Source organism: Adiantum capillus-veneris, chromosome 7 (genome assembly GCF_014529385.1).
Source record: "Adiantum capillus-veneris isolate H3 chromosome 7, ASM1452938v2, whole genome shotgun sequence".
Lineage (NCBI taxonomy): Eukaryota > Viridiplantae > Streptophyta > Polypodiopsida > Polypodiales > Pteridaceae > Adiantum > Adiantum capillus-veneris.
This window is the reverse complement of record NC_140937.1, coordinates 37,736,952-37,749,917: the sequence shown is the minus strand read 5'-3', so window position 1 is coordinate 37,749,917 and position 12,966 is coordinate 37,736,952.

The following is a 12,966-nucleotide window of genomic DNA, read 5'->3' as shown; positions in this document are numbered from 1 at the left end:
GTGACTTGATGTGGATAACCCTGCACTCATATTATATCATTAGAGAGGGAGCTTCAAACTTCAAATGGTAAAAATAGAGAATAATGTACATAACATACCATAAATCTCTCCAAGGTGAGGATAGTTGTGCATGGTCCATATAAGGATTACCCCTCACAATGGCCTCTCTCCTCTCCTTTGGAAAAAGTGAACATCCACAACAAGGATGCCCTTGCACAACTCCTCCAACTCCTTGATGAGGGGCTCGAGGTAGAAATCATCTTCAAATAGTGTGTGAAGGTATATGGTCAAATTGCTTTTGATGTTTCTAAGGATTGTGGATGGACTTGTAAGAGGAAGTACACTCTAAATCAAATGGTTGTCAAGTCCATAACCCACCTACTTCTTGCAGGCACCAACCTTTTAATAAACCTCTACATACCAAGTGAATTCACTCAACTCTATTTTATGGTTGGCTCCATAGGAGTTCATTCTTCAGGGCAGACACATATTTGTAATGTGTTAGTAGATGTGGTAGCATACTTCCCAATCACCAATGATTAGCATTAGGCCATTTAGGGTGAATTATTATCTTAATCATAGTGTTAGGGTTAACATTAGAGAGATGGTGATTAGGGTTAGGTTATGCAAAAAGAAACAGCATGGAGAGAGAGTATAAGCACAATGATAAGACTCAACTTGTGCATTTGATTGGTTAGAAAGTAGACTCTAATATAGGCTTGATGCTTTACAACCATTGGCTAGATAGGTTGCACCCTCCATCATTTATCCTTCCTAGTTGGCTAGAGGGCTTTCCCACATGGTTCCACAAGCTGGGCTTACCCTTACAATTTCCCCCTTAAGACAAACTTGGGGTTTTACAAAGACTTCATGTGCTTTTGTTTTATGGATTTCTATCATGGTGTACTCCTAGAATAACACAATTCATCTACTTGATACATCATGGTGGCTCAATTTGATTCATCACCATGGTTTAATGTCTCATGAATCATAGAGGTTCTCAGTTGGATTCATCACTATGTTTGACAAGTGGAGTTAGTAGGTTCACTAGTAGTCCTAGATAGTACAAAAAATTTCATTCGTTCATTCTATGAAGGGGTATTTATGTGGATCCCATCAAAACTTTTTCATCATGTCTTTGTTGTCGTTGTTGGTCATCATCTTCATCTTTATTTTGTTGGCTTCATAAGTTGTTGTCTTGTTTTTTATCTTCATGTGTTGTTACTATATCATTCATTGGTACGATTTGTAGAGAATTCAGCCTTCATGGCTAGTGGTGCAAAGCACTCAGGTATTGCAAACATGGTGTGCATCATGTGTGTGCCAAGGTGGGTGCTCATCATGTGCAGGAAGGTCTTACCATTCATTTTGATGGTAGTGTCTAATCTCAACTCATTGTGCTTTTGTACACAAATAGTACATACATTTCAATGTGAGTTTTGTGCACATGTGATTTATATATATTGGAATGTGCTTTGGTTTTAGATTTGAAGGAGCCTTTGAGCTTTGGGGAGTTTGTTGAAGTGAAGCACTTCTTCACCTTAAACGAAAAGTCACTCTTCACAATGGAGAACCTTGCTTTCTTTGGGAGGCTCTTTCAAATGTGGCTACTTATTCCCCTTCTGATTTTTTGATCACCTAATGTAGGAATCTTCCCTTGAGTGACTTGAGCTTGCAGTGGCTCCTTGAAGATGTGCCGAAGTTTCACCACATGGGAAAGGGCCTCTCGCTGGGGTTATAGGCCAAAAACAAAACCCTCTAGGTAGTGACATCGTGGAAAAAGGGGGAACTCTTGGTGGGGGGGTCACTATGTATAAATTATGCATATCGTGTGCATTCAAGAACTATTTTTGAAACTTCTCTGTGAATTTTTGACAAATAACATACACCCTTTTCCTATTCAATCTATAAAGTTTTTTCCCAACTCTATTTTATGGTACCCTTCTACATGTGGAAATGTGAGAAAAACTTCAATTCAATAACCCCTTCTATTGCACTCATGTGATAGTCACATAATAATTAAGTGAACCCCTTGAGGGGACACTATCGATAATTGATTGCAGGAAAAAGGCCTAGTAGAGCCGATGGGCCAAGAGGTTATGCTAAACGGTCTTTGACAACCACAATGGGGAGTAGGAGAAGAATGTTGTCATGGGATGGCCCCTTATGGACCCGCCAATTATATCAAGAAAATTACAATTCCCAATTAGATCCAGCCACTCTCTTACAAAAATAGGCAAGCGTATTGACCTTGATACCTACCGTTGTTGGGGGTACCACTGTAGCATATCTCCAATGACCAACAATGATTGTCAGTACGGAGAGGTGAGATACCCGGGTAGGGTATGGAAACACTCACACAATTAGTGACCTAATCATGCCAGCACAAATGGCAATGACTCTACAGAAGGTGAGCTTCTTGGCCTATGGAGGAGCTAAGCAAGGATGTCTAGCAATATCCACATTTACCTCTCTTCACCTCAAATCAACCCAATCACTCACACTAATGATTACAATGATGCATGCACCACTAATCCATCATGTAATGCATTAATCACAAATGTACACTCCTAGATCTATTGAGAATTTGCACGTCAATCAGATCTCCATGCACACACAAAGAATACAGGGAGATCACACAAAATTAGAGCAGGATTAACCACCAATTAGTTAAGAGAAATCTAATCAAGCATCATCAACAATCACAAGACAGTATGAGAGAGGCATAGTGAAAGAGAATTAGGCATTGAGTAGTGTTAATCAAGTCACATGAGCAAGGAGAAGCTCAAGGACTCCATAGACACACTTCATGAGCTCTCACCAAAGAGTGGGCTCAAAAAATCACAAGAGAGTATGAGAAAGGCATAGTGAAAGAGAATTAAGCATTGAATAGTGTTAATCAAGTCACATGAGCAAGGAGAAGCCCAAGGACTCCATAGACACATACTTCATGAGCTCTCACCAAAGAGTGGTCTCAAAAAATGAAGCTCAAAAGCCTAATTCCATTTACACACTGCCTTATATACCTAGGGTAAAAATTATGCAATATCAGGGTGCCTAAGGCCTTTAGGGCTCCACAACTTACTAAATATGCAACCTAGGAACACTAATTGACCTATTCTTTATAGCTTGAAACTCCCATTGAGTCCATAACCCATTTCTATTATTACAATGATTTAAAATTTATGGAGAAATTACAATACATGACCATTTTGGAAATGTGAAAATTGTGTAACTCCAATCTTCACTACTTCTTTGTAGTGATTCTTTATGTGCATTTGTAAGGCTTGGGACTTTAGCAGCTTTTGTTAATTGACATCGGATCAGTTGACATTCCCCCCTTCTGATTTTAGTACCCATCCTTAGACACTGTTGAAAAGTGTCCGTAGAGATTGTGGAAGGTTGTTGATGGGATATATTTTGTTATTTTTTGTTGAATTTGTTGATGAGGTTCATTTCATTGTAGCATATTCATTGGTCTAAGTTTGTCTCTGATGTAAGAGATGATGTTGCATTTGTCTGTTGTAGCATCATATGGTAAGGCGTTTGTTTATTTATTTATTAAGGGTAGGTATAAGGGAAATAGAATGGTGAGGGTCTAAATGAGGGTGTAATACCTGGATGAACAAAGAAAACAAACCTAGCAGGGAAAACTTTCCTTTGAGATACGTGAATTATTGGAGTAGTTATTGTTAGCATGTGAAATATTAATAAATTACTGAAGGGATTATTTGTTGATGGATATGAAAATAAAAGGGAAGCAATTTGGGAAGTTGGTTTACCTGCTATAGTCTGTTCAAAGTGCATAAGTGGAAGTAAAAAAGAGTGTCTAATGCATATTTCCAATGATGGGACATCCTATATATGCATACACAAAAATGCATGGAGAACAATATGATGTGCAAGAAAGAATTTTGAGGGTTTTTTTCATAAAGATGGTGTAGCTATGAAAGCATATGTCATGGATTTACAAGCTGGCACCCCTTTAAGAAGGGATTTTGTTGTCGAGGATATGTGCTCTCATCTTACTATGCAGTTAGTAAGAATGTTGGACTCTACGTCACTCCACCATGCTATTTCTAATAGACTTTTACTCTTATGCTCATCTCATCCAACATGAGAGACACGACTTAGATATTATCAACTCTTTCAACTTGAGCATAATCCTAATAACTATGACTCTCAACCTATTTAATAAGACTTGAAGCTTTGGGACTAATGCTTTGCTCATTTTTTGGCTCAGTAACCCAACTCTGACTATACCAAAGAGTGTTTTTTGCACCATGTCGACTTGACTTTTTATATTCTTATGCTTACTACAAACATTTCTTCAGGTTAAAGTAATATTGAGTCCTCAAAAAGTGGATTAGTGAAGGACCAAGTTGCCATTGAAGGTTTCTTTTTCCATACTTGTTTAGTCAACTTTGAATCTGCACATATGTGGGACGGGCTGTCCTTTTTTACTGTGAAAACCCCATTGTCTATTTGATTCTCCAATTAGGCCTATTGAAAGGAGTTGTAAATGCTATTTTTTGGGTGGCTCCCGAAGGTTTTGTGTGGATCAAAAATTGACTTGGAGTTTATAAAGCCTAGCTTGCTTGAAGAAGCTGATCCATGAGGGTTCTTTGATGTAGAGGCATATGATGTAACATCTTTCACGCTTGTCAGTAGAAGGTCCACTTTTGCTTTACCTTTGTCTACAAGATCTTATGTTGATATTTGTGACAATTGCAACTCTAATTATAACATTAAAGGTACCTATAATTGTTGCTTGCTACCACTTGGAAAATAGAGCACTATATCTTCTTTGTAGGCCTTGTGTTGGTTCAACCATTGATGTCCAAGGATGACATATGCAATCATGTCTTTTGATGGGTTTAATTGGAACTCTACTTGCTCTTCATGCTTTTGGATGCTAAGAATAACAACCACTTCTTCTTGAATTGTAGCCATACTAAGCACTGCTTGACTATTTGGCTTGCATTGAGTAATCTCTTGTATTCTTTGGACGCTGTATGCAACCATATTGCAATTTGCTTCTTTATCTAGTAGAGCTTTCCATCTAACACTTTCTCCATTTGCACTATTGAGGACTATAGCTATCCTCATTGGTGGTTCTATTGAAGATCCTTGTCTTGCTTTTGCCATAGTCTTGTGTTGATCTAGCTTAGTCTCTATGGAAGGTGACTGGAGACTTTGTTTTCCATTATAACTTCTATTTTTTGACTATGTTGGCAATGATTGATTTCGACTTCCTATTGCTTCCTGGTTGTCTACAACTTTTTTTTCTTTTAAACTTCCGGATTTGATGGCATAAATTCTAATCGATAGCTTTTGTGGTTGTTCTTTGCTCTGTTTGAACTGCTCTTGCTATCGCTTGATCTTCTGTAAGCTCTTTGGAGGTTGGAAATAAAGCATCTCTAATAAGCTTTGCTTTGATATCAATCTCCATTTGAAATGTACTTGTGGTTTCTTCCATCGATGACCTGACTTTGTGTTCATACTTTGTTGTCTTTGAAAACTGCATCTTGTTTGAACTCCATGCTTTCAAAAGCCTTTTGAACTAGTGAAGTTCCCAATATAATGCGTTTGGTGCATCTTTTACTGTCATCACATGAAATAGAGCTATGAGGGTCTTTGAACCTATTTGAATGGTGATGGAAATGATTCCCTAGCATTCTTCTCTTTTGTTTCAAGATATGCTAATAACATAGGAGCATCTTCTGACTGTAGTCTGTGGTTGGCCACTTTTTTTCCAAGTGCGAAAAGACACGAGGTTCTTGTCTAGCAGAAAATATATCTTTAATTCACTTCAGAGATTTCTTCATGCTCATCGATAATGTTGCACTTGATCTTCTCAAGATCTTCTTATGTACTGACATATTTTGCTATGGTTGTGTCCTTGAGTTGAAATTTTTCTAAGTCTTCTTTGCTTTGACCACTTGCTGTAGCCGATGTTGGCTTGTTTGTCTACGCTATTGCACCTTTTGCATGCAATTGCTGAGCATTGTTTGCCTACAATTGGGTAACCTTTTGATCTTAGAAGGTCCAATTTTCTTTTCGATAGAATTTGTCTCTTTGGAGGAGATTTTGGTGGTGACCTTAGTGTAGCCTTTTGAGATTTAGCTTTCATTGAATTGGAGCTATGTTCTACATATTCTGGTAGCTTGAGGCTTTGCATTAACTTGAGATAGTCTTTGACTTCAAGCTTACCATCCATACAGGTTCGTACAAAGTCATGAACTTGATCGTATTAGTTTCCATTTGCATTTCTATATGCATACGTGAGCTTGGTCACATGAAATTGCTTGAACACTATTGTTGGTCAACTTTTGACTTTGACTTGGAAGTGAACTAAAAACTTTGTCCTTGATGATCTTTATATAGGCATTTGTCTATAGATTCTATAGGAATCTGGGTCAGCTAGAAACTTCCAACACCCATATGGTCTTGCAATGGCTTCTGCTTTGACGGGGTTTGGCTATAAATTCTAGGGCTTCTATAGATGATGTTGCATTTCCTTGTACAAGAGCTGAGCTTAATGGGTTTGTAGCTCCCCCTTACTAGGGTGATCACTAAAGATTTCTCTATGATTTGGGCTCAAAACTGTTGGAATCTAGTTTAATCTCACCCTTTAAGACCATGAAGGCAAATTGTGATAGCACTGGCGGTGATTGGCATCTGCAAAACTTCTGTATAATTACCTATTATACGTGTGTAAAACATGACAAATGATTCCCTAAGTAGAGATGTAGATAGTACTATCCTCACCTTGATATTGTGTATCCCGTGGGTCTCCTATGATATGAGATTTTGTGGTTTTAAGGCCCATGGCATCATAGATTTTAGACTGTCACCTATATCTACATGCATTTTGGTCATATAGATGCTCGTATGGTCACAACATGGATGAAGTTTAGCTTTGGACATATTTATGGGTTTAGTCAAGTAATATCATTCAACTCTGGAGAGGATGGGCTATACTTGATTCTTTCCTCTGAAATGAACCATCCTTCCTGATCTATCACTTGGCATAATTTTATGAGCTAGTATGTAGGCCTCTTAAACACTGGTTGAATCTTTTTGTATATTTTCCCTTCTTGGTATACATAGTGTGAATATGAATTATGTGTGCCATATTATGCTAACAACAGTCTCTTTGATGTGTCCCTTAAACTCATAAATGACTGCACACTAGTGGCAGTGGATGCATAATCATTTGCAAACCTAACACTCTTTTTTACCTTTGGTGATAGCTAAATAATCTCGCTAAGCTCACATATGATTTTGTTATTGAACGGTTCCATATTAAGCTATTCAGATGCATGTGCATCTTTATGCAACTTCTGACTTTGTCGTGATTTTTTTGGTACTTATAATGGTAATGTAGACGCATTTAATTGCACAAAAATTGATGATTTAGATGCCTTCCATTGGAATCTGCAGTTCCAATTTGCTCCGTAATTTTCTTCACAGTTGCCGTGTCCCTATTGTCCAAACTTATCTTGGCTCCATTGTTGCTTTTATTGCTCATCAAATACCTATGGCCTTCTCAATTTTCATATTATCCCCACTATAGCCATAGAGGTGTAAAATTTTCTCTGTTGCACTTGTGCCTTTGCTACTACCGTAGACTAGGTTTGGTCCACTTGAACTTTGGCTCTCGACTTGACTCCATGCTGCCTTGGTCTATAAATATGTCTCCTACCAGATTTTGATATTGTCCTACCAAATTTCTTCTGCTCGGGTTGACAATACCGCTTGTGCCAAAGCAATTTTTCACTTGAACCTGTTCCTGAGAGTCTCATTGAGTTGGCTAATTCTAGCACGAATGAGTTAGAATTGATTGCAATCCTTTGACGTGATGAAAAGCTGAGCTCTTACTAGCTTATTCTACAATCAAATGTACCCTTGGCCTTCCAATCCTGGGTCTAGATTGTCGTGCACTAACATCAACAACAAGCAATAATTGCACGTGCTAAGTTGTGGCTTGCTGGGTCAATCTGAAGTTATGACGTTCTTTGATCAAACTATGACGCTTTTTTACCAAATTTGGTTAGATTAAGGATGTTCTTGGCCGAAGGGATTGGGGCCTAATTGAAAACTTCTACCAACTTCTAGGTAAAATTCCAAAGCCGTGGCACATTTTTTATTAAAATTTTTGTAGTTTTTTTTTCCAAAATGATCGCAATTTCGTGGCCTTGATTTGCAATTTTAACTTGTGAGAGAACTGCACTAAAGGTTGGATTTAAATGAAAGTAAGTTTTTGAATTGGGGGTTTTGGGTGATATATTCAGCTGGTTGGATTTCAATGGTTTTTGATTGCTAAAATTTCTCGATTTCTAGTAGAGTCGTTTTTTCTCTTTTTTGATAAGTTTTGTAGTTTTTAGATCTACACAAGGCTCGCACATCTCGTTTTCTTTTTCATTTTTCTTGGCTGCTGTGCTCAGCTTTTTGACTCGCTTTCATGTGATTAACCTCATGGCTTTTTTCTTTTTTGATCTCCTTTTTTCTTTTTTGACACCTTTTCTCTTATTTTCGTTGATTTTTTGAATTCTCTTTCTTTTTGGGGTATTTTGTGATTAATTTCTTGGAAGTTTTAGAGTTTTTTCGTAAATTTTTCAATGACTTTTTCTTTTTTGTGAATTTTAAAATATTTTTTTTATTAAATTTTATTTTTGTGTGACTTTTTTCTATTAATTTCTGATATTATTTAGAGTTTTGGGGTTTTTTTAAAAATTTTAATAAAAAAAATTCTACTTGTTTTAAAAGAAAGGTTTTATAAATTAAAAAAAGAAATAAAAGAAAATTTAAACTAACTAACTTACCGGGCTTATCTGGCAAGTACCTGCATAGCCGAGGATGTTGACTTGGTGTGGACCTACAGACGTCAACAAGGGCGGTGATGGTTGACAACGCGTGTGACACGTAGGGGATGGGTTAAGCGGGGCTAGTGCTCGAAATAAATCTATTTCCAAGAACTTAAGAAAACCTATAAGTGCAAAAACTAAGAGGTTTTCAACTTAACTTTAAAGATATTTTGAAAAAAAACGCACTAAAATCCTAAAAAATTGTAGGTTCATTTCACCTCCAAAGTTTATTTTTAAAGGTAAATTTCAAATTTTGAAGGTGGGATTACACAAAACCTAGGTTTTTCCGGAGCACTGAGCGGGGCCGCAAGAGAGAGAAAAAGAGTATGCGCAGCGAGTAAAGAAGAAGAGAGAGAGAGAGAGAGAGAGAGAGAGAGAGAGAGAGAGAGAGAGAGAGCATGTGTGTGTGTGTGTGTTGCTGTGTGGCCATGAAACAAAAGAGTTTTCCTTTGCCAGTGCAGGTAGCACACACTGAAAGTAAGAGAGAGGGTAGCATGGTGGGCCATGCACTAGAGAGAGAGAGAGAGAGAGAGAGAGAGAGAGAGAGAGTCCACACGAGAGTAAATGAAGGAGTGGGGTGTGTGTGCTAGTGTGTGTGGCCAAGCCACAAGAAGGGAAGAGTAGGATAAGTAAGATATTAATAGCACTTTGATTTTGAGAGAGAGAGGGAAAGAGGGGGTTATTAATTAGAGAGAGAAAAGAAGAGGGAGAGGGAGTGGATAGAGTAGAGAGAGAGAGAGAGAGAGAGAGAGAGTGGGGAGAGGAGAGAGAGAGATATTGATTGCACTTTTGGATGGGGCAAGTTTTTTTTCGTTTTAATTTTAAACCTTAGAACTGAATTTAGACGAGGTTTCTACCACGGATCCGTCAAAATTTGACTTTATTGAATCAACAAAATTTTATCACACATCAAACTTGCAATGAGCATTGAAGTCATGCTGGAGCGCAGATTGAGGCTTGAGAAAACCAGCCAATTCTCGCTGAAGCCAAAATATTTCAATTTTTAATTTTCAAACGTCTAAAAAAGCCAAAATTACCCGAAAATGATAGAAATCACCCAAAAAGCTCAAAAAGTTCCATGAATCTTACGAAATCATTTGCAATCACATATGACCACTTTCAACATGCAAAAGGAAGCCAAAAATATTAGTTTTTACAAAAAATGCCAATCATCGAATTGGTCTCTGAAAATAACAAAACGCAGAAAGCTTAACTAATGAGGGTACAAAAGTGCTCAAAATCATGTCGTAATTATGCACATAAAATAGCTCTTCAAGGTAATAAATTATCAAATTTGAGTACACACATACCTTTGCAATAGTGGATTTTGGCAAGAGCAACAACATTGATGTCATTTTGGGAAGATAAGTTATGCGTCAACTTAAGATGATGTAAGATTGGAGCTATGACCATATCTACTTGTAGCACAAGGAAATTACCACAAAGATTAGTGTCAAGGACCACAACTGTACCACCATGATTAATTAGAAGAAAATACTTGCATGGTTACAAGCCAAACCACATCTTTGGATGTGTAAGATTCCCATATTTTAGCATTAATGAAAAAGGTACAAAGCCTAGTTAAAGAGCTTGGGTTATGGAAATCAAGGAGAACTTGTCCAGAAATAACAAACATTGGTATTTTTAAAATCTTAAGCACCTCGATACTTCAACTAGAAATTCTTTGAACTTGATTTGGAAAAAAGCTAGCCCCTGAATATTCATTGGACGTTTTCATGACTACTTTAATCAATAAAATAGTTGGAAGCTTAGTAGATATTGTGGTACATAGACTAAAGGTTAAGAAATCACATGGCTTCTAGAGATTAGAGCCAATAATATAATTATCAGGTATCTTTAAGTGCTCGCAACCCGTGATAATTACCTTATAATCAATCATTTAGTTTTACTAACTATCTTAGCCTAGAAAATATATTTTTAGCTAAAAATTAAACAAGATAATTAGGTAATGTATTTAGAAGTTAGTAAGATACTTATTGGAAGGTAAATCTAATTATTATAAACGTGTAATATTTAGGACTTAACTAGCTAATGAGTTTAGCTAATTGTCCATGCTTAATTTATCTATTTTTAGCTAGAAATAAAACAAGATAATGAGCAAATGTAGTTAGAAGTTTGTAAGATAACTATCAAAGGTGGATTCAAGTGTAAAAACCTATGATAATTATCTCATAATCATTTAGTTAATGTTACTAATTATCTTAGCCCAAAAACTTTGTTTTAAGCTGAAAACTAAACAAGATAATTAGCAAATGTATTTAAAAGTTAGTAAGATAGTTATCAAATGTAGATTGAAGTGTTACAAACCCATGATAATTACCTCATGATCATTTATCTAGTTTTACTAATTAGCCTAAGAACTCTATTTTTAATTGAAAATTAAATAAGATAATGTATTTAAAAGTTTATAAGATAATTATCAACAGAGGTAGATTCAAGTTTTAGTAATATAATGATCAGAGGTAAATTCAAGTGCCAGAAACCCATGATAATTATCTACGTCAATGATTGAGGTTTACTAATTATCTTAGCCTAAAAACTCTATTTTTAGCTAAAAATTAAACAAGATAATTAGCAAATATATTTAAATTTTAGTAAGATAATTATTAGAGATACATTTAGGTGCTATGAACTTGTGATATTTAAGTCTTAATAAGTTAATGCGTTTAGCTAATTATCCACGCTTAATGTTTCTATTTTTAGCTAAACATTAATCAAGATAATAAGAAAATGTATTGAAAAGTTAGTAAGATATTTATTAAAGGTAGATTTAAGTGTTAAAAACACGTGATAATTATCTCATGATTAATTAGTTAGTTTTAATAATTATCTTATCCTAAAAACTCTAGTTTTAACTAAAAATTAAATAAGATAATTAGTAAATATATTTAGAAGTTATTAATATCATAATGGTAGATTCAAGTGTTAGAAACTTGTGATAATTATCTCATAATGAAGTAGTTAGTTTTACTAATTATCTTAGCCTAAAAACTTTCTTTTTAGCTAAAAAATAAACAAGAGAATTAGCAAATGTATTTAGAAGTTAGTAAGATAATTACAAATATTGACTCAAGTGTTAATAACCCATGATAATTACCTCATGATTAGCTAGCTAGTTTTACTAAAAACTCTATTTTTTATCTAAAAACTAAAACAAATAATTAGAAAATGCATTTAGAAATTAGTAAGATAATTATATGAGGTAAATTTAATCGTTAAAAGCCTATGATAATTACGTCATGACTAGTTAGCTAGTGTTACTAATTATTAGTGTCAAAATACTCTTATTTAGCAAAGAACATAAAGGGGATAATTAAAAAATCCATTAAGAAATTTATAAGATAATTTTTAGAGGTATAATTGTCTATTAGAAAGCTATGATAAAGATGTCAACATCAAAAAATTACTTAAATAATTATTCAATAAAAAATAAGTCATTTTTTCCCTAGACTAAAGGAAACAATTAGGAAAATGACTTGAAAAATTATAAGATAATTAATGGAGCTCAAGAAGCTTATAAGGAAGGTAGGATAAAAATATCTACGCATATAAATAGTTAGAAAATTGCTAGGTCAAAAAGTTACTAATTCTGACTACAAACTAAAGGGGAAAGTTCGAAAAAGAGTTTCCAAAAGTTAAGTAGGGGTTCATATGGATAAATTAAGGTATAAGGAACCCCTGCGAATGATATCACCTCACAAGAATCTAGTTATTATATTGTAACTAACAAACTACCCCTAAGCTTAGGAAAAAAAAAGAATTGAGTTAATTGATTGAAATACAATATGGAAATTTTTTGGTAAGGTGAAATTTTATGATTTTCTAATGGTTATGTTTCCTTTTATAAAAATATGGACCATGGATCCAAAAACCACGCAAATCAACAGCCCGAGGAAGGTGGGTTTTATTTTTGCGAGCTTTCAACTTCAAGATTTTTCAATTGAATCTTTGTTTTTGAGCTTTTTCAATCTCATATTAAACAAATGATCTCAACAAATACTAGTGTGACATGAAAAATTTCTACATGTCTTTTTGCATTCGTTCATTTGCCTAACAATATATCAACTAAATCATA